Raw genomic sequence first — 24,141 nt, forward strand, 5'->3', positions numbered from 1 at the left:
CCCTCTGCACAAAGGTGGAGTGTCCACCGATCCAGGAAATTATAGACCCGTCAGCCTAACTAGCCTGATTTGTAAGGCCATGGAATCCATTATCATGGACCACATTAACAAGGACATTGGTAACCTCCAAACACTTGATCCCACACAGTTTGTTTTTGACAAGGGCAGATGATGTCTGTTAAATTTGGTAGACTTCTTTGACTCAGTCACCAAAGCCATGGAGGAGGGGAAGACACTGTACACTGCCTACATTGACCTGGCCAAAGCCTTTGACACCATTCCCCACTCGGGCATAATAGATAAATTATCCCAGCTTGGTGTAAATCCTTATGTGACCAGATGAATAGCTAACTGGCTCACTGATAGAACTCACTCAGTCAAAATAGGGGATGCTACCTCAAGTAGTAGACCCTTAATTAGTGGCATACCCCAGGGATCGGTCTTGGGGCCCCTGCTGTTTGGGATATACGTCTCCAAGGTGTAAGCCAAAATCAGAGGTCAATAGCTGACCAAGTTTGCAGATGGCTGCAAGCTGGATGCTGTCATCAACTCTCCTAGTAATGTAGACATACTACAAGAGGGTGTCACCCAGACAAATGACTGGTGCAAGAAACACAGCCTCAAACTAAACCCCCCAAAAAATGCATCATCATTCCCTTTGGGGTAGTGACATCTCCACAAATTATCACATTAATAACAATGTCCTAAGCATGCAAGCAGTCGTGAGAGACCTGGACACCCAAGTTAACAGCAATCTAACTTTTGACCACCATATTGCCTCCATTGTACGGACAGCTTTCTACATGGCTCACCTCATTAGTATGGGTATTTCTTCCAGGAACAAGGAAGTCATAATTTCCTTGTTCTTCTCCCTTATCAGGCTAATCATCAAGTATAACATCCCTTTCAGCATGTACCTCCCAAAGCACATGCATTAGCTGGAGAGACCACAGAGGTTCCTGACCAGAGAATCCAGGGCTTCAAAAATCTATCCTACATAGATAGGCTAAAAGCCATGTTCTTCTACTCTGTCTCATGCAGACTCCTCAGAGATGATCTATTTCTGTCATACAGAGCAAACTCTGACCCCACCTTAATGAAATTGCTGCATATCCACAAGCCAAACTCCACTCATATGACCCACACGCAAAACCTCAACTTGGTCTGCGACATCAATAGGACTTGCTAGTGGGACAGATTTGTTACCCAGAGACTCCCCCATCTGTGGAATAGACTCCCTCTCCATGTCAAGCAGAGTACTTCATTATCCCTCTTTCAGAGGAACCTGGATGACTGGATGGGAAATTGAAAATAGACCCCATGGGATTCCACCTATGTCCCTGCTGGGCAAGGACATTGGGTGCTGACTTCTGGGAACATGGACTAAACTCTTGGCTAGACTTATAAGGGCCTCAGGGGCCAGTAGCCTAGTAACTTGCTATGATCTTATGATCCTAAGAGTGAGAGAGCTAACAGTGTGGCAGTAGGATAGCTTTCAATCAATCCTGTTTAACTCAGTCATCTAGCTGGCCACTTGGCCGTAACATGCTCTGTATGTTCCTCAAACTATTTGCTTGGGTCATTGAGTTAACCATTAGGAGCATGATTAGAATGTCATCTAGAGCATGATCAGTCTCACTTTACTGCATACAATCCAGTATCTGTCTCATCATAAACAGAATAAACAAATATCATCTCATATAATTTCTCTCTCCCTTACCCTTTGTTTTTGAGAAACTATTGCATGAGAAATATTTCTCTATTCTTGACTGTCAGGGCCTGCAGAGCGACTATTATTCTGACTTCTGAACCAGCCATGGAGTAAATACAGAAACGATCAGCTTCAAAGATAAGATGGTGTATGAGCTGAGGAAGGTCACATCATAGATGTACTCATCCTGGCATTGACAATGCTTTCTGAAACAATGGATCAGGTTATCACACACATATTTCATGGCATACAACTTCAGAGTCTACTTGTTTCCAGGCATATCTACCATTTCCTTACAGCACAGCTGGTGAGACATTATGGTGTACTGTATGATAATACCTCACTTCTGGCAGAAATCCACTAGTTCCAATTCTTGGATCAGTCCTATTACAGTATTTGGAAGTGAACTGTAGAGGACTGACACTGAAACTGAAGTCATTCAGTATTTTTATAATACCCTCCTCTAGTTTTGTGAGCATGAGTTAGTCTCCATCAAACCATATTTTAGGCTAGTATCCATTCATTAGAGAAATGTCTCCAGTCCAAGGATCTCCATCTAACAAGGCAAGTTGCAGACCAGCTAACGTGATGACCACGAACATTGATGGATCCAACAGTGAGGCAGTATGAAAAGTTAAATTACTTCAGATTTGGCTGGGCAAGCTTTTCTTGTCCTCAGACCATGTGGCTCAAAAACATAATAATATGATTCAGACACAGAGTGCTCTGTACTCTGCCAATTAGTACTTTTGCTTGATCCTCATGCAATATGTGACTAATTATCCTCTGCTTTCTTTTCCCTTTTTCAATGTCTCCACTTAGATTGACCTACAACATACATAAACTTACCAGTGCATATCATAGTGTGGATTTACAATGTACACCATACATAAACTTATCAATGCATATCATAGCATGGATTTACAATGTACACCATACATAAATATAATGCCCATCATAGCATGGATGTACAACATACGTAAAGTTACCAGTGCATATCATAGCATGGATTTACAATGTACAACATACATAAACTTACCAGTACATATGACAGCATGGATTTACAATGTACAACATGCATAAACTTCCTGATGTATATCATAGTGTGGATACAATATACAACATACATAAACTTACCAGTACATATCATAGCATGGATTTATAATGTACAACATATGAAAAGGTACCACTGCATATCATAGCATGGATTTACAATGTACAACATACATAAACTTGCCAACGTATATCAGTGCAGATTTACAATGTACAACATATATAAACTTACCAATGTATATCATAGTGTGGATTTACAATGTACAACATACATAAACTTACCAGTACACATCATAGCATGGATTTACAATGTACAACATACATAAACTTACCAATGCATATCATAGTGTGGATACAATGTACAACATACATAAATTTGCCAATGCATGTCAGTGTGGATTTACAATGCACGACATACATAAACTTACCAGTACATATCATAGCATGGATTTGCAAAGTTTGCCATTACTCTGGATACCAGAGACCATTGTTCTTGTACTATCAGCACTGAGATGATGTGGTTTAAAGCCAAAATTCTATTAACACCAAATCTCCATAGCATAAAAAGTTACTTAGGCAAGCCTAAGAAAACCAATCTAGACTCTCTGCTTCTCCTGGTTCTGGCTGCCTTCCAATGCCATTGAGCTCTGCTTTAAAGTTCAAAGCTTCTTAAATAAGTACTAGACAATCTGGCTTCAGACCATTTCAAGCTTAGCCAAACAACCCTATTCAAAATCCTCTCTAGCTTCAAGGAGAGCTATATAAGATACAAGATAGACAGGGGAAGAATATGAAGCTGATGATCTAGATATGTACGTTTGACTTGAAGGTGGCAAATGCATTACTCTGCTTGACATACAGTGGAAGTTTGTTCCAGAGGTGAGGGATATGTTGGAATAGGAATCTATCACGCCAATGTGTTTTATTTATCTCCTGAAATTTAGATTCTTTAACTGAGTATTTATGGTACCATTAGTTCTGTGCAGTAAAAAGGAGTCTAACAGAGTCAGATCTTTTATGGCTGAAGTGGCTAGGCATAAATCTCCATGCAGGAGTCTGTAAGAGACTAAACACAGAGAAAGGACTGCCAGTCTCTCCTGATAACTTAGAATTTTGAGGTCACTGATGTCTTTAATTATGAACTCTGAGGTCTCTCAAGCTGTAAGATATATTTACAGGTTTACAGATTCATAGGGGTTTACTAAGCTAATGACCACAAGGACCTTTTTAAGCCTAGCCACACATCACAAATCTCTCACGAGTTCTAGTACCCATGATAAATGTAAACAGGTGTTTGAATGATGAAACATTTACAAGCAGGGATCTGGTAGATGAACCATTTACAGGCTGCCTGTGTCCATTAAAGACATATGTGCCAAACGAGGGATGAATTTCCTGTTCCCCAATGAACTGTCCAAGTTATACTTGAATTGAGTTAGGGAGGAACTTTGCCTCACATGGATGAAGAGCTTGTTGCAGAGAAGGAGTAGTCTCTGGGATACATATCTGTCTCTACAGCAAGTCCTACTTATATCACAGGCAATGTTTATGATTTTAGAACAGGTCATTCTGGTGCTCTTTGCTTTGCCGATATGCAGGTTGTCCATCAGACAGTGGCCTGACAATACTTTGCATGCCAAGCATTGATCTCCCCTCAATACCCTGTAAGGGACAGAATACACGGATAGAGCCCTGAGGTGGTCTGCATATTACATGTTACTTACTCCCTGTATTCTTTTAGTGAGGAATCTTTGTGGATGTTTCAATCACAGGTACACATCAAAGGGGGCTTTGCACTCAGTGAGAGATCTGATGAATGTTGAATTCAGTGGGACAATGATTTCCTTGGACTTAAGATGCCTAGATGCCATATGTTTGTTTATAAGGTGCACAACATAGAATGATTTTCTCACTATTGCAGTCACATGATGGTCAAAGAATAGAATGCTGTCTATGTGTGTCCCCAAGTCCCTGACTACTGGGTCATCTCTTAGGGGTCTCTTGTTAATATGATAGTCAGCAAGAGTGGATGACTTCCTGAAGGAAAAGAAACTAATGCCAAAAGGTGCATTATATTCAATAATGAATTTGATAATATATGAGTAAAGAGGAATTAAGGCTTCTTTGGAGCTTGTGGAGATTTCTTTGGAAATTAGATGGGGCGGATAAAAGACAACTGTGGACACATGATAGTCAAATAATGAGCATAGATCTGTTAGTACAGTGTCTGATTGGAGGGGAACACCTCTTATATGGTAAGTGAAACTGTTTTGTTTACAAAAAGGAACAATGCTACATTTTTTTTACATTTTTTGTTTACTAACACAAACAATGCTACATTTTTTACATTTAATCGGAGACTATTGTCCTTGCAGCAATTATTAACATGGTCCAACCCATGCTAGAGCAATTGTGAGTCAGTTGAAGACTGAATAACACTCAATTTACAGTAATTTGCTAACTTAGTTAACCATAGGGCAGGAGTGATGATCTGAATGTCTGAGAAATATATGCTAAATAGGAAAGGTCCTAAAACTGAGTCCTGTGGTATATCACTGGTAACATTTTTGCTTTCAGTAATGCCACCTGCGACTCTAACCACATGGGTTCTATCAGTTAGCTATCCATTGCAGAATATAATGATTTATATTCAGGTTTACAAGTATATCAATAATGCCTGCATGGACAATCATTTCAAAGGCCTTGACAAGGCCTAGGTATGCTGTATGTGCTACATATTCTCCATCCACTGCTTCAGTTACATTTTCAAAGAAATTAATGAGGTTAAAGTGGCAGAACCTCCTTTAGCAAAGCCAAACTGATGAAGGCCTGTTATTAAGAGATTTTTAATGTCCACATTAACGAAGTCTGAGATAATACTCTCCATAGCTTTACATATGAGGCTAGTGAGCCTAATGGATCTATAGTTACCAGGGCCTGAGGTTGGGACAGTTGTGTGTAATGGCATTACAATAGCTGTTTTCCAGGCTTCAGGAATGTAATAAACAGAGAGGTTTATAACATGATTGTGTAGGGGGTCAGGAAGTTCATATTTGGCATTGATAATCAGGTAACCTGGTATGTTAACAGGGCCCATGGATGAAGTATTCTTAGTTTTTGAGAGGGCTGAGATTTGTTCCATATTAATTAAAGGAGGTGGTTGGAAATGTGGAACCTGTGGAATAGCTGTAACTGGGGTGGACTAGAATTTGGACTAAATTCGTTAGCTAGGGTATAAGCTGTTTTTTGGGGGGTCAGAGAATGTAGTATTATTGTGGACTAGCTCAGGATATTGTTGTGTATTAGTTCTTAACTTCCTGAGATAGTTAAAGAAAGATGAAAGAGTCACAGCTATTTTTGATTTTAGTGGCTATTTTAAGCCTATACTCATCTTTGATCTTCATAATGGTTCATTTAATCTCTTTGATTTTTGCTTAAGTGTGCTCATACGGTAGGTAGAATGACAACTCACATAAGACATTAAGGTGTTTTTTTCTGTTCTATAATTTATTTGTATGAGTATTACAGCACACGTGTTTGTTTTTAAATGTCTCATTATATTTGGTGTGGATGGGAACTGCCCAGTCAATACAACTGTAGACTTTTCATGTCCATCCCCACAAAGACTGAGGGAATATATCATTTAGCATTGCTGTCTGTAAAATAATGATATACCTCTGCCTTGAAACTTACAGTGCTACTACACTTCCAGCCTTAATGAGCTCTAAAGAACATATCTGGTAGCTGTCAGCAGCAGTCTTACTTCTGATGTCATATAACCCCTTAACCACATATGTCATCATGGTCCCTGGCTAACATATTCTACTCAAGAGTTTGCTTGTGTACGTCTATAGCAGTTATAGTCACCTGCTCGCATCATTTGGGAAAGGAATCCCAGTCAAGGCACTGTGTCTTTCTCAAAAGCAGCTCCTGTACTAAATCAAACTGGTTGCTTGTATGTTACCTGTGTTCATCAGCATATCTTTTATCCAGATGATATTTTACTGTTACCTATGGTCTCTATTTTCCTTACTTTAAAGCCTGTACTTACACAAATATTGCTATGGTTTGTATCAAGTGTCTTACACTGTGTATATATCCTACATTGATAATTTACATTGCATGTTTACACATATAATATGAAACTGAATTACTACACCCTTGAATGGAGCGTCCTAAAATCCAGTTCAGCACTTGAAGACGAGTACATCGAATTCTTACAAATTTATTAGGACAGTGCTGGTCTACATTATTCTTTTTTCAATTTGTCATACATACATTAATTGTTTCAAAAGGTTTGTATGAATTTCATGTTCTTATTTATATATTTATTTACTTTAATGGTCATACTTTTTTATTTCTAAGAACAGAAATCACATACCAGTCCATCTTTGTTCTCTGTTTGCAGATAAAGTTACCGTCTTTCTAAAAACTCAAATCATATTACATTGTTTTACTGTTATGGACACTTGCCAAAATGTTCTTCCCTCTGATGTTTGATGCTTCCAGAGTCATATAATTCTTGCAAGTATTCATTTAAGACATATAGAAATGACGTATGTATGACCACAGATAACACTTTTGTATATGTGAATGGAGGTGCATAGGCTTCTTTTTTGTTTTCAAAGGCACAGCAATGATACTTTAAGCAAAGAAGAATAGAGAATAAATAAGCACCAAAAGGCATTTATAAAATCTTACTTCAGTTCATGATGCAACTTGGAAGAGGTGTATGTACTACAAACAATTATAGTTGGGTTGCTAGACTTCAGTTTGTTATGTCTTGTGAAAATAAATGACAATAAATTTTCCTTTTCAACTCGGCTCTTAATATGACTTTTTTGAACTCTGTTTCTCAAACACGTAACATGCTAGCTTTGATTGGTGACTCAGTTATGATCCTTCCTCTTATTCACTGAAATAATTCATACATTGCTAAAGTAATCCATAGTCTGTTTTCTGCCTTGGTCCTAGGCTCAGCATGACCAACCACTCAATGAAATAAATGAATGTGCATTCAGCAAGAACAGAGACCAAGAAATGATTGTTTACATCTACCTTTCCTCCTTCTTTTATTCTCCTGCTTATAAGGCTTAGTTGAGAGGAAAGACTCTATTTTTTACAACCTAAGTTTACTCTTGCACTCTTGTGTAAAGACATCCACTTCTCTTACTCCTTTAGTTTATACCTCATTCTCTTGGTTCAAAGACCTTTCTTGCAGATCTCTCCATCTTATATATCCTCCTATTTTTTATCATTGACCAAATGCAATCTTTCTTTGTAAACTACAGAGTGCCCACTACATCTTAGATCGTATCCTTTCTAAGATATGCCACACTACCACAGATGTTGGCATGAGCACACCCTGCCCTTTGTCTAGTGCTGACATACGTCCTACCTACATTGCGTTTGGCCATTCCCTGTGTGGTCACTGACTGCTGAGGCTACCCACCCCCATTCCCCACCTTTGATAATCTGTGGCATACTTCCCTCCTTGTTTCATCATTCCATCTTGTGCTACTTCACTCTTCTCTATGTAATCCCCACATCTACCATCTTGATCTTACTTCTGCCCATACTCTGTTTCATTCTCGCATCACAACTTTGTCATCCAGTTAAGTACCTCCCTTTGTCTTTCTAATTGGGTTAAAACCTAACCTCTTTTATTATACTTCTCTATCAACTACTAAACTCCACATCCATGGTTGTCACATAGAGGGATAGGGATTGGAATAATTGTTAATGTGTTTATTCCACAGATATAAGGTGCAAGGTTTAATTCTTAACTTGGGTCAACATCTTGCAATTGGGTATGCATGCAATAGTCTGCAAACTGATTGCCATGTGTTTACCAATGATATATTTAAGTACTAGAAGCAGAAGGTTAGTTGTTCTACATAATAAGTAATTCTTCTTCTGTATCTTCTATATAGTAAACACCACTTCTCTTAGAAGTCTTATCTCATTTTCATATATCTCACTTTCATCTCATATCATACATCAATATTTTTCAACAATGAACTAAAATAACATGTCTACTAACTTAACATGCAGTTTACTAACAATTTAATGTATCTTTCTAAATGTCATAACTGCAATCTCACTTTCAATCATTTGAAAACTCAACAAGCAAATAAAGCTTTCCAATAATGGTTATCAGAAGCTACTCCATTCTCATCCTCCTCAGTAACATAGAACATTCCCAAGGATAGAAAAGGTAAACTGTACCCATTTCCTCATCCATCATTCCAAGATCAACTCTTGAACTTAGCCCACCATCCCACATACTCACCATCGATACTTCCTCAAAAGCGTAACCTACCACAACTTATTAACCTTCAGAATATTAAACTTAGATGGTATACTCAATAAAGTACACTAAATTAATTTCTGTCTCCTCCGAAACATCCTTGAGTTGAGAGGTATAACCAAGCCATTGATGAAAACATGCTACATTGATACTGATTCCAGTTTCCCCAATTACAAATCCATATCCAGAGATTGTCACAGCCTATGAATTGGAGATGGCTGCCCTTTTCTTTCTCAAACAGTACATCATCTGCTTTATCCTCACAACTTCATTTATCTCACACAGTATCTTTCTCCAAATGAGCTCACAGCAGACCTCAAAATTAATTCTTACTTAGCTGTAATTCTAGCAATTCTTTACTGTCCACCTCCAGTAACTACTTCCAATGTTTAAAACCTATTTATGGAGCTCTATAGTGTCATCTCCTAAAGAAATTTTACCATTCTATTCTTTGTTTTTAGTTTAAATTTCTTAGGCCATATAAGTATGGCATTATTATCTTCCTTAATGATTCCAGCCTAAAAGGTTTCATCTTGTATCATGCACATCCCAACTTCAACACAACTAATCACATCCTCCTTGAAATTGTTTTTACTAGTACGTCCAGTAAAAAGCAAAGCACTATTTTGCACCCTTCCCATCTCAGTTATCAAATGCTCCATTATTTTTTACTTGTCTTCTAAACTACAACATTTCCATTATTACTTACTTGACTAAGACATAAAACAGAAGTAATTATCTTAACAGGCTTGACTGGTCCTGCTTGTTTCAAGCAGCTAATCCAGACACAGCATGTACCGTCTTAGTCAACACCCTATCCCTGCTACATACCATTGCTTTCCCACCAATTTCTGCTATAGTAAAAAAAAGAAACATGAGTTTTCCAAAGATTTATGAAAAAGCATAGTTTATAAGGAAAATATCAAAATGTCCACATGATCACAAAAAGTGCATGCAGCTTGGAAAGGCTGACAAAAAGCTCTCCAGATGACTAAAACAAAACACTAGAGAATAATACAGAGCACATCCCTATTCTGGTCAAAAGGAAGCAAAACTCTTTACAACACAAAAACATGAAGGAATAAGAAAAAGAACCACTGAGCACTCCCCAAGCTAAAAGCACCCCATTTGTCTTCCAGTTGCTCTTGCTAAACATTTTTACACAGACTGCACCCTAACACACTACTACTTCCAATTATCCTCTCATTTATATTCCCAGTTGGCCAATCCAGCCTTACCTACCAATCTTTTACGCTGAAAAAAATTCCTGTTAAGGTTACAAACAAAGACCTCAACTCCTTACCAAGTTATAGCAAAGCTGAAGCTGCTGTGTTGTTTCCTTGGTTTCTTAAAATCTTCCAATGCCATACCGCCCAGTCTCAACCCGTAAATCACAACAGACTCCCCATCCACATAAAACAGGTAATCCCTGTCCCTTTTCAAGCACAACTTAGATCTATGGATGGAAAACTGAAAATTTACCCCAGGACTGCCCCCTGTACTACAGAGGCAGCTCCTAAACACTTTATTCCATGCATGGGTCCCCTCAAATTATCTATGGCATGATGTATTTATTCTCACTAGGAGTAATACATATTTATTGACCATGAAATGACTAAGGCCAATATATAAACAAAAGGGATAGGCTATTTCAAGCACAAAAGGGAAGCTGGCTAGCCATAAAATGTTCAGCAATAGCAACTATCCTAGTACATGCCTATGAACCTATGGATGTCTAAACATGGATCTAAGAAAAGTAGAATCATTTTAACAACCTCTCTCTCTCTCTCTCTCTCTCTCTCTCTCTCTCTCTATGCCCATCTCTCTCTCATTCCTAGACTATATACTTACATCTACTGGCCAAGGCACATTTTACACATGCCTGTTTACTGATTTATCTAAGGCCTTCAAAATGGTGAGTTATTCCCTATACTACAGTTTTCACACTTCTTCGAATTTCGCATCATCCTCAATTTCAAAATTAAACAGCTATCATTCTAGCAAATACTTTTCTGGTAAGCAATGCCAGGATTTTTGATACTAAAGGAGAAACTACAGATAATTAACTCAAACAAAACAAAATCCATCTCATTTAGTACCACAAAGAGACTAAAAACTATACATATCCAGTACCACCACACTTTGAATAACTCCACCCCAAAACCTGTGACATTTTCATATGTTTCAGTTTAGATCATTCTCCTAAATTACTAAATCACATCAGCCTGATTATATGAAAGATTAATAAATATGCTTTCATGTTAACAGTCTCAGGATTACTAACTTCCAATGGTAGGGCTGCAATCAAAAACAGCATTCTTTGTCCTCTGTTAGAATATGGTCTGCCCTGCTAGCACCCTCATCAAAAAATAATGTTACTGACATGAAGACAGAATTTTGCAGATTCATCCAACATTCCACACAATATGAATATGAACATCATTGCCATTCTTTTTTATAGATAAACTGGTTTGCCTTCCATGAGTAATCCAATGCTTTAACTTGTACAACACTGCCAGCCAAGAGACCTGTAGTAAACTAACATCCTGACTTCTGTCTTAATCTCTGTTTCTGGACCACACCAGCCTCCCTGACTACATCCAACCATGTATTTTCTGTTAATGGCACCAAATTATGGCACAGTCTATCAAAGTAGGTGAGGGCCTCCCCTACTATACCCTGAGTTTAGATAACAATTCCTGTTACAACAATATTGAAGAACCAAATGCACCTGTTTCCACACACTGAATTGCTTAGCTGTCCCATCTCAGAATGGTCCTGAGTAATGGAAATGTCAGTAGATATTTATTTTCCTCCTGTCTCATAATCTGTCTACTCTGTGCAATCCATTTTCTTTCATACTGTTCTTCTCTAAGTCTATATAACTGCACATCCTCATTGCTGCTTCAAATACTGTAAATAATGTATGTGCAAACAACACAAATTAAAAGTATAATACTTAACTCACCTACAATCCTATAATCATGTTTCTGCAATAATGTTATTAACAAATGTTCTTAACTACTATCACTATTTAATATTTCGTGTCAGCCTGACTAGTATGCATTGCAACTATGCATTGTTTTTATTGGCTATAATGTGTTTGTGTCACAAGATTTACTATCCCCATTCCACTGGGTGTATATAATTTAACATGCCCACTCAGTGAACCATATCTGTGTGGTATATATGCTGATGAAATGTTCTGACAAATACCATCTTGTGAAATATAAGCCCCCAGGATGTGTCTGAGATGGATCACTGGAGTAAACAAGTACAGCAAACAAGCAAACAAGTAAATAAAAAATTAAAGAAAAAATAAACAAATACACGTATTTCCTAAAAGAAGATGGACTAGGTCTTTTTGGAGACATGTTGCAGATACTTAACATATCTGGTCAAAATACTAACATGTGGGAAATGGACTGGATCTCATATTGTTTATTAGTGAGAATGGATGTTATCCAGGAACTAAGGAGTTACTACTATGTAGACTGAGCTGCACTTAAACAGGAAAGGATGCAAAGGAGAAAGTAGTAATGGAAACGATCACAAAGGCCACATTTTAAGACATAAAAATTCTCACAGGACACCTGGACAGGATTTAACAAAGGTAAGATGCAAGTAAACACAGGGATGCATTAAAAATGACTAGAAGGGTATACTGAAGTGTACTACAATGTTGTTCAAAAAATGTGAAGACACTACAGATTTACATGACTCAGAATTTCTGGGTGGTCCTTATCAGATTCAACCCTTTGGAAAGATGGAAAAAATTAAAGATAGCAGCATAAAAGGAAACAAAAATGGTAGCTGTTTCCAAACTAGCAGCATCAGCTTAAGCATCTGGGCTGATGCCAATGATAACGGATATTACAAATGTATATGTGTATATATATATATATATATATATATATATATATATATATATATATATATATATTAATGAATATAATAAAATAAAATGATAAGAGATATAACATTTGTGGAGGGGAGCAAACGATATTTGGTGAGTAGTTGTTTGCATATGTGAGCATAATTGTAGCATCAGATGTCATAAAGTGTTACACATTAAATTCAGTGGCAGGAGAACAGCTGCAGGGATTATATTAGAAGAGCATCCTAAAATGTGTAGTCAACAAGGACTAATGGCTATGTATGTTTAGGTACATAGAATGTTACCCGATGTCCTGACGTTGCTGTTGCTACCACTTGCAGCACCTTTCAGGGTACATGGAACACATCATATATCTAATGATTGGCAAAGGTAATACCATTCACAAATGCATTTGAAGAGCATGGAGAAGACCAGTGGACAATGGCACTTGGATCAGTCCTTTTTTTGTAAAGTTTATTATACAATTTTGAAATAGTTATATAGGCTGACACAGTTTTACATAAATAAGTACCTGCATATCTATCATCAAGAAAGAAGTCTACTTAATACAGTTATCACATTACAGAACTCAGAGGACACTGTGACTCCATGAGAGCTGGATTAGATAAGTCCTTATAGTCTGTGCCCGAGATTTGAATTTTAGATTGTCTTGGAATTTGAGTAATTCTTAATGCTTCTTTGGGGGAAAAATGCTGTATGGGGCACAGGAAAATGAAAATAGGAAAACAAACAGCAAACAAATGAAAAATGAGTGAATGAATGAAGATTTGATCAATCAATCAACCAATGCAATCATACAGCTGTAGTAAAATAATTTAACTAAATGGTAGCAGTAATGACATGAGGTAGTGAGCTATGTAGGATCTATGACGAACTAACAAAACCACATCATATCCTTCTACATCAAATGCAAAACATCTAAATAAACAGAATACATAAAGATAACTGCTAACCCGAGATTCAAATAAAAGAAAGTAAATATGCATTTCTTCTGGAGGGAAAAGCCAAATATCTTTCTCAATTTCCTTGTCACCATTTCTTAAATGTAAATCTCCAACTTTGCAAAACCTTGGAGAAAAAAGAAAATGGTTACAAAGCATTTGTTTTCACTCCTTCTACAGCAGTATACTGAAGAAAACATCACAGAAGAACTGCAGATAGTCCAGAAAAGGGAAATCACAAATAAATTCACAGCTCCCTAAGTCACTGGTCTCTGTCAGCCTAATAGTGTATAGTCAATCTTAGAATTTTTTTTTCCAAAACAATTTTTATTGATTTTGATTGTAACAGATTATAATCAAACCAATCTTAGAATTTGAATAAGGCTTTTTCCATATTAAGTTACTCCTAATATGCAATATGACCTTATGCGGTTTTATTAAATTCTTATCCTTAAGAAGCCACACTGTGATTTGGGTTTCCTAATAAACAATGTGTTCAATTTGGTCTTGTAGTATTGGATATTGCTGGATTTGCCTTCTTGATGCAAGCATACATTACCTTTTGCAGTAGAACTATGAGGGTCTATATTATATCATCGAACGCTTAAAAAAGCGAACGCTGATTGATCGACCTAATTTAAGCGAAAGCTTACAATCTCAAACTGTCAGATCAGTGATTTTTTTCCCAGGGAAAAAAATCGCTGATCCAAAACACATACACACAACACAAGCACACCAAACAAACAGAAATCCACACAGTTTCACCTAAAATCTGATACCTAACCTTACACTAATCTATGCACACACCACTAACTACCCACTTACCTTAACCCAAACCCTAACCCTAAGGTCCGTCACTATCGCACACTCACCTCACCCACTCCCTAACCCTAACTCACTTAAATCCGCCCTAACCCTCATGTCCACTCAATCGCACACACACCTAACCCGAGCCCTAACTCACCTAAATCACCCTAACACTCACATCCACACAATCGCACACTTACCTGAATCCAACCGGTAACTTTCCACCATAACACTGAAAATACCGAAGCAACAGAAACGGACAACCAAATTCTTTCCCTAGGAAAAAATTTGAGTTTCTGCTGCTTCGATATTTTGCAGTTTCATGAAAATAAGTTCGATCAACCAGCATTCGCTTTTTTAAGCATTCAAGGATATAATATAGACCCGAACTATGACACGCAGGGTATTAGCATAATGAGCTTAATCTGATTTTTATGTCTTTAATATTTTCAACCTAAACTCATTTGCTTTGTGGTTCCAGTCACTTGAGAATTTGAAGTAGTTTCCTTCAGCTGTAGTACATCTCCTTGACAGCAGAAGGATATAATAAACCTGTGTCGACTGACATTTTTTACATCCAGCCCTACTTTCCTGCTCACCCTTTCTGCTCCTGTCCCTTGACTTTTTGCCTGTCTCTATGAAGTCCATCTTCTCTCCCCCAAAATGACCCATTTCATGGGTTCAAAAGTGTCTCACTGAATAAATTCTTTAGCAATATACAGAGATGTTACCCTGCTGCCGCTGGCCTCCTCCTCATCTCTATGATATTCTTGATCAGGATTATCGTTTTCCATCTCTAAGAGATGAACTCGTGTACTATTACTATAGCCCTTCTGGTAGGGGTTTTCTATGTTCCTTCTTGCAGCTTGATATCCATTTCATTAGATAGGATGCAGAACTATACACATGACTCAGTGTGTGCCCTGGCCATTGTCAGGAACAGTGAAAGCAATATTCATTTATTTATTTCTGATGTCTGTACTCTTGGTTGGCTGTTGCCCCTGCACCCTGCCCTTCCAGGTATAATTACTGCATTGTTGCCACCAGTCCCCCTGTCTCCAGCTAGGAAATCCCCTAGAGTTACTGTGGTTCAAAGGCATTATCTCACATTGTTCAGCACTCTGCATTAACTGCCACTTACCTGCCTATTTTGTTAGCTTTTAGAAATCCTTTTGTATATCCACCATCATCCACTGTTGCACGTATCTTTCTGTTACTAACAGAGAGATTGCTTGTGTTTTCTTTCCCCTTATATAACCCAAACAGACATATTAGGGAATACTGAACCCACACTGATTTACAGTTAAACAGGAAAGGATGCAGAGAAGAAAGTAGTAATGGGAAAGATCACAAAAACTGAACTCTGCAGTACTGAACTACTCATATTCAGTTTTGATGTTGTCCCTGTTACCACAACCCTCAGCCTACTAACGTTCTCATATGTAATCTAGTTCCCTGATCCCCTGGTCTTGATCCTACTTGAGCCCCAATAATTTTCCTATAAGTTAGCTGTATGGGACTGTGTGAAGTCCAGGTCAGCCACATCTACTAATACCCCATTATAAAGTCCACTAGTAATGCTGCAATAAGTCTGCATCAGGTCTATCAACAGTTCTTTCTAATTATAGTTCTTAACTGGGTAAGCCCAATGTACAGAAATGCCCCTTGTCAGGGGGACATAGGAGGACTGTCTGGTTAAGTGATTTACTCAGAATCACACAAAAAACAACTGAGGTCTCAGAGAAGAAAACCAAAAACAAAAGTAAGTAGCTTATAAAATGCTCATAGCCTTCATTCTTTCTGTCACACTTCCTCCTTCAGGCCATACACTGATTATTGTTGCTGTCCTAGGGAATATTTTCCCCCAGAAAACCACCATTCTTTCCACAGAATTGTCTCCTTAATGTTCTCTGCCACTAATAATGTGCTACATGATTTCTTTATATTATTCTACCCGTAGCCGGCCTTAGGCATAGGCCAACTAGGCAGGTGCCTAGGGCACCGCTCTAGCAGAGGAGCTTTTCCAATATTTATTTGGTGTAGGTAGACCAGGATAAGGGCACCAGGTGGTGTGGTGAGGGAAACCGTGGAGCCCTTTTGCCTAGGGCACCAGTTGACCTAATGCCACTCCTGATTCTACCCCATCATTCCTCAAGCACATCTGCACCGACAAGTGATCCATTCAAGATCTTCATCTGGCATCTGCTGGAACACTGAACAAATTCCTAAGGAATCCTGGCTGAATCCAATCTGGGTTTTATGTTTTATCCTTACTAAGAACAACTTCAAAACAACATTGTAAAGCAAGTTTAAGTCCGAGCCTGTATAATCAACACAAATCCAAAAAAAATGCCTCAAGAAGGATTACGAGAGTACAACTGCATTCTGTGAATTATATTAAATGAAAGGCTTGACAAACAAGCTTAAACGCTTCCACATTTTGTAATTCATCAGGTTAAAATTAAACAGTACAGTGCAAGCTCTTAAATAAAATCAGCATGACATCATTAAAACATTTACATAATACATTAATTAACTAGTTAAAACACTTAAAGGAGAACATCAAGTTATCTTAACGGACATGATTTCAAAAGAGGTTTCATGTCATCCATTATATCTCACAAACCTCAGTTTTCTTATTAACATCACCTTCTCTAATATTTATTTTTAATTGTTTGGAGTACTGCAACTTAAAAAAGTGTGTATTCCCTTCTAAGTGCATATTCCCTTCTTCTATAATATGCTTACCTAATACATTAGTTTTTATTTCTCTTCTTATGTCAGACAAATGCCCACTAATCCTGTCTTTTAAATTTCTATTAGTTTTTCACACATAAAATAACACAATTTTTTCACATAGCAGTATACACAAAATTTATAGTATTGCATGTTGCAAAAATATTAACTTATATTCAGCTTTCATAATAGAATGAATAGATGAATCATCTTTATAAACGTAAGTACAAATACTACGGCTACAGCACGGATAGGTTCCTTTCCTTTGTGACAAAATTACTGCTTTTTCTTTGATATCTTTATAACAAAGTCTTTGCTTCAAATTGCTACCTTTCAAACAATAAATTCTGGCTTGCTCTTTTAACATTTTTTGAGGCTTAAAGTTCATTTAAAATATAGCAATGCTTCATTATTATTCTCTCAAAGGTCTTTGTGTCTCTATTATAGCCTACTACAAGTCATGTTTTCCTTACCATTTTATATATATATATATATATTTATGCATTCATAGATCTGAGGTTCAGTCATAAAAAATGATTTAGCTTTTCCATCATGGTGTTGTATTACATTGTCCTTCATAACTTTTATTTGCCTAGAGCTATAGCCACTATCTATGTCCATTTGCTCATCAATGTCTCATTACTGGTATTTCATCAATGTCATCAATCCATTTGCCCCTTTAGTACATTTTTAAAGGTGAATGATGTATTATTGTACAGTATTGATAACTATTTTTTTCTTGTTGGTTTTCTACATATATTAGTATTAAGTTCACCTATACTTTTCTTATTCAGTTTTGTATCTAAAAGAAAAATATGATTATCCAACCAAATTTTTATAAGATCAGAAAATCTACAGCTGATGTCAAATAAATAATAATTTAATTTCATTCAAAGAATCTACAGAGTCATTCCTTATAAGAAAATTACCATCCTCAAAATGCTTATAAAACAGACTACCAGGAAATAGACTTCATTCATTGTGTATATATATATATATATATATATATATGCAGATTATACAGATTCTCCCAAGTTGATAATATATTTGTGACATGTATACCCATTGGTATTCCCTTTGTTTGTAAATAATAGGATTCCTGAAATTTGATCACATCATATTCTAGCACTATCTGTAACAATTCACAGATAACTTAAGCTTCAAGACTGATATACTTATTATTCTGAGACCTACATTGTCTTATGGCTTCTATGCCATAGTTATTAGGTATCTTTGTAAATAAAGAATCTACAGCTAGTGTCACAAATAAGTATGGATTAGTATTAGTACTTTCTTTCCATATTGTTAATTTTTTGTAAAAAAAATGAGCACTATATTTAATAAAACATCTTCAATTGCCCAGTAATAATTTGAATTTGTATTCTAGAAATATAGAAAGACATTCAGTAATCCAGCTCTGAGATGAAACAATTGGTCTAAAAGGAGGATTCCAAAGATCTTTATAAATCTTCTGTAGCCCACATCTGTTATTGGGTGTGTTGTGTTCATATACTGCGACAAACTTATATCTAAATACCCATTCATATGCATGCTATAGCTATATATATATATATATATATATATATATATATATATATATATGTGTGTGTGTGTGTGTGTGGCCATTAAATTCAGAAATGAATTTCTCCATTCGATTTGTATTAATTAATACATATGTATCTTTACTAGATAGATGTTAAAAAAAGTGCACCAACATACTTAATTTTTTCCATCACTATTATGTCCCTACCTTTGTCAGCAGATTTTATTACTATAACCTCATTTTTTGCAAGGCTTTCATTGCTATCCTCTCCATTTCAGTGACATTATTAAAACCATTAGAGTTAATCCTACACTTGTCAAACAGCTCATAAATTTCCCTTTGCCCAGGCTTTTTGAAAAACACTAATAACATGATGACTAGTAGGCATGAATAAACTCATTCTTTTATAGAAATTACATATTCCTTGCTCATGCTTAGGAAAAATAAGTTTAAGATTCAGGTCATAGTAAATAATATTAAGTCCATTAAAAAGTCAGACATCTCCATTTCCTGCTGTTATAATGGCTAAACCTTCATTCAGTACTTCAGTTTCTGTTAATAAATATGAAGAAATATTAAACATGATATTGTTTTTCAGTACCTTATTTATATCTGTGATTTGGTCCTGGTTCTTGGCCCTTGGTGCACAAGTCCTTAGCCCCTTCTTCGTCCTTCTTGTTTTCTGTCACTGCTTGGTAAGGGAAAAGAGGGGGATCGATAAAGCAACAGGAAAATTATTATTCTCTACTGGATCGAGAGCTGCTATATCAGTTCCATTCACCTTCAGTGATTGAATTTGTTGAGCAGCCATTTCATTTTCCACAGCAGCTTGATTATATAAGGCAGTTTTTTTCCATTACATTAATATTATGTGCACTAACCAGCCAAGTGAACAAATTCCCCGGCTCAAAATCCCACCTACCACATACATTGCGGCTTCCATTTCTTTGTTGCAATCAAACCTTGTTCATACATTTTAATATGATCCAACATTTCATCATATAATTTATTGCACTGTGGATTGGACACCTGAATTTCAAGATCTACTCTTAGTTCATCTATAACCTGTAACAAATCAACTCCAATAGCTTTAAAAAACTCATTAATTATATTCATGTATTCAGTAATACTTTTTAAGCTATGCACTTGCCAGATCTTAAGAAACTCGGGATACATATCCCTATATGTAGGCAGTTTTAATATTCTTAGCCTCCGAGGTACAATGTTGAACCTTATGTAAACTTTAAAGCTTCACCCTTGCCATTGGAGCTTTTTAAATGTTTGTACCCGGTGCTCCAGTTTCTAAGCTTTCTTTCAAATAAAACATTGTCTGTAGATTCTATTAGGGAATTAACTGCAGTCAAACCATTCATTTCAGTTGTAGGAGGCATAATTGGATTATTCACAATGTGATGAAAGGCCTGTAGCGGGGTACTAGAACTATTGATTTGTACTATTTGAGAATTTAAAGCAGCAAAGTATTTTCTTCAGCAACTAGTATTTTCTTCAGCAACTTTAGCCATGACCACAAGCACACTGCCAAAATAACCAAAAAAAGCTGTAAAATGGTAGCTCAAAGCAAGTTTAAGTCCAAGCATGTATAATCAACACAAATCTAAGGAAAAAATGTCTCATGAAAAACTACAAGGGTGTGACTGTATTCCATGTTTTATATTTAATGAAAAACTTCTATAAGCTTAAACACTTTCACACTTAGTGCTTCATCAAGTTAAAATCAAACAGTACAATCCAAGCTCTTAAATAAAATAAGCATAATAATATCATTAAAACATTTACATAGTACATTAATTACCTAGTAAAAAAAACATTAAAGGAGAATGACCAGTTATCTTAAAGGATGTCATTTTAAAATAGGTTTTATGTTACGCATTCCATTTAAACCAGACTTCAGATCAGATCAAAGATCCTTACTAAGAGTAGCTTGTTTGCTTTCTTCCTCCTCTCACTGTCTCCTGGCATCTGTCTCATGTTTTACTCACTATGGCTTTCCTGTTCCTCAGCACAGAAATCATCCTCTTTCACTGTTTTATTATGAAGGCTGAATCAAAGATCCATTTGGTACTGCTGTTGCAACAAGTTTTCTGTTGCTTCCTTTCATTCCTTACTTAGCCTGGTTCGATTTCTTCCTCTCTTCCTTCTTTCAACTACATAAGTACAAAAGGACTTGCCCCCATCTTGATACACTCTGACAACTGCATTTCACCTTTTGCCTTTTCTGATACTGACAGCCTGTGTGAATTCTGCTGGCCGTTGTCTCTTCCATTTAACTGTCCTCTCCATTCCAACTTCTTGTATGCCATATATAATTCTAATTGCTAGCCTCAGATCCTATTTACCTACTCTGACCTTCTTCCCTTTTAAACTGTTTGTGTCTATCTCAGTTTCTTGTTTGTACACTTTTCTGGTCCCTGATGCATTTACTTAGTCTCTTTACTCCCTGAGGTCTCTCTGTATTTTCTCTCATTTTTGACCAGTTCTTTCACAGATCATCACAATTCAGTCCTTCAAAACCACAAATTGTCATCTTTCTCTTTGTATTCCTATGTTCTTTCCCATTCTAAACCTCACACTGGTATCATGACTACTGGCTAATTATATATTTACTTGGACGACCTTGACCATCTCTGCATTATTTAGTACCACATCCTGAATTCTGTTTTTTTTTTTTTCTGGCACAGTCCTGTGCCCACTGTCTAAACTCCTGACAGTCGAAGACCTTAGTCAACTCTCATTCCTTCTCTACCCTGCAGCTCAGACTATTTCCATCTGATCTTGATAGATTCACATCCCTCTAGCCAATTAAATGTCAAGGTGCATCCGACTCCTGTAGTGTCCACTTGAATAGCTAACACCATCCACAGAATTCACTAGACAGATAAGAAATGGAAGTAGATTGCCAGGCCTTTGTTTTCTACTCCCTCCCTCTCTCTCTCTGTCTCACACACACACACACACACACACACACACACACACACACACACACACACACACACACACACACACACACACACACACCTATGGAGAATTTACAGTCACCAATCTGCCTATTCTATGCAATGTCAGAAAGCAAACAAACTACAAAAAAAAAAAAACATGAACATGTGCAGATTTTGTGCAAGGCACCCCAGCCAGTAAACAAATGAGAGAGCCTCTTGCTTTGTGGCAACAGTGGTAGTCACTGACCAACTGCACTCCCTGGTAGATTTACATACCTCATGAATATTAGCTTCTTCTTCGTACACACGTTTTCATTCTTCTTCTCTAGTGCATTGACCTACCAGCCCTCTCCCATTTTCCTTTCTTAGCTGCCGGGATGCACATCTTATGTTCTGACACTATCTACTCCCTTTCTCATAATGGAGTGGTGGTCTTCCTTTTCTCTTACCCACATTTGATACTCCATGTTATACAGGTTACTAGTCTACCTTCGTTTCTCCTTTTGTCTCATTCCTAAGCATGCAATACACAGTTATTTCCATGTGATACCCACTCTTGTCACTAGCCCATAATCCCAGGATGCCAACCTGGCCCACCATCCCATCCTGCTTCACTGAGCAATGGCCACCATCATCCCAGCGTCTTATGTGAGTAGGCATGTTGGCAGATGAGAAGCTGAATGAAAAAGGAGAGGGGGACTTTATGAATGAGTCAATTTCTTATGAATGTAGCTAATAAAAGTGATGTTTTGGAACAATTCCTTTTTCTTTTTCTTTGGAGCAAGATAGAGGAGCTGAACCTCAGAATTCTCTTTCCTCTGAGATGAATTGGATTAGCATTGTTGACAGACCTCTCAACTATGCCAATTTGGAGGAATATTCCTATTTTAACGTCTGATTTAGCCCTGCACAGGATGTCCCTATTTTCAGGCTTGATTTATCTCTTCACAAAGTTTTCTAAATCATATTCACATGTGATTTTTGAAGCAGTCTGGTATACACAAAATTGCACTGCATAACCAACATCAGGAATGTGGCAACAAGAATATAAAGAAAGAGGAAACACACCTTATATCTTCCTTTTTCTAAAGAAAAAATAAATGGCCTTGTATGGTAGAATTTTGCAATATAGTAAAATTCTATAAATTTCACACTGTCTCCTTGAGAATATGCTTATATCTTCCATTCATTTTGTCACTGTTTTTAAATATGTTTTTGATTAGTATTCCAAATTCCTACCGGAAGTGGGAAGAGTTATGTCCTATTTGGTATTCAAATTTTATGCTAAATAGACATCCATATTTTTGATTGGCTGCACCTATTTTCAAAGGCTTTTGTTCCTATTTGCAATTTCTGCAGGCTAAAAGATATGGTGGTGGAAAAGGCTGAAGTTTCTGTTTGTGCTGGATTTTCTAGTATTTATGTGCCATTGTCCACTGTATCAGATGGAGTTTGGGTTGGCTGCATGGCAGCTAAATCACTGTTTGAAGTAGGACGGAAGCAAAATCCTTGGGATTGAAACCTTATAAGAAATGAAGAGATAGTGAACTTAAATCATCTTCAGGTACAGTTAAATCAGCTAGTGCAAGTAAAGTATATGTTATTATAAGATCCTGTCTTGTTTGACTGTTTTTAGTGGTTAATAGGATGAAATACCTGGTAGACTACTTGTTGAAAAGCATCTTTTATAAGAATACTAAGGGCAGAAATCAGAGAGTGTGCATTTGATGTCAGTTTTAGAATAAAGATTGTTTTGCAGGAATTTTTCCTGTTATTATGATTCCCATGAACAGAGATTCTTGTGGAGTAACTTTAAAGTTCACCCCCTATATGATAACTTGACAAAACAAGTAACTTTTCTATGTCAACCAGAATCTGAGTTACCATTGGATATTAAGGTTTGGTTGCAGTCTTTATGTCATCTTCAAGAAGACAGTGAGCCTAATTTCAATACTGAAAGATGCGGCATGGTGGATGGAAAGTGAAAGTGAAGCTAAAATACAAGGATTTTGTGGCACAACATTCATGTAACAGGATTCTTTTCTTTTTCTTTTCAGTAGACTTTTTTATGCTGACAAGACTCAGGCTCAGTCAAACATAAAGTTTAAGATCTTTAACTCACTAACACAGGATCCAGGGTTTAACCTTTACCACTAGAGGCCAAGATTTAATCTTAACCTCTGGC

The sequence above is a fragment of the Protopterus annectens genome, chromosome 1.part2 (assembly GCF_019279795.1).
Source record: "Protopterus annectens isolate FY-2018-M chromosome 1.part2, PAN1.0, whole genome shotgun sequence".
NCBI classification, from domain to species: Eukaryota; Metazoa; Chordata; order Ceratodontiformes; family Protopteridae; genus Protopterus; species Protopterus annectens.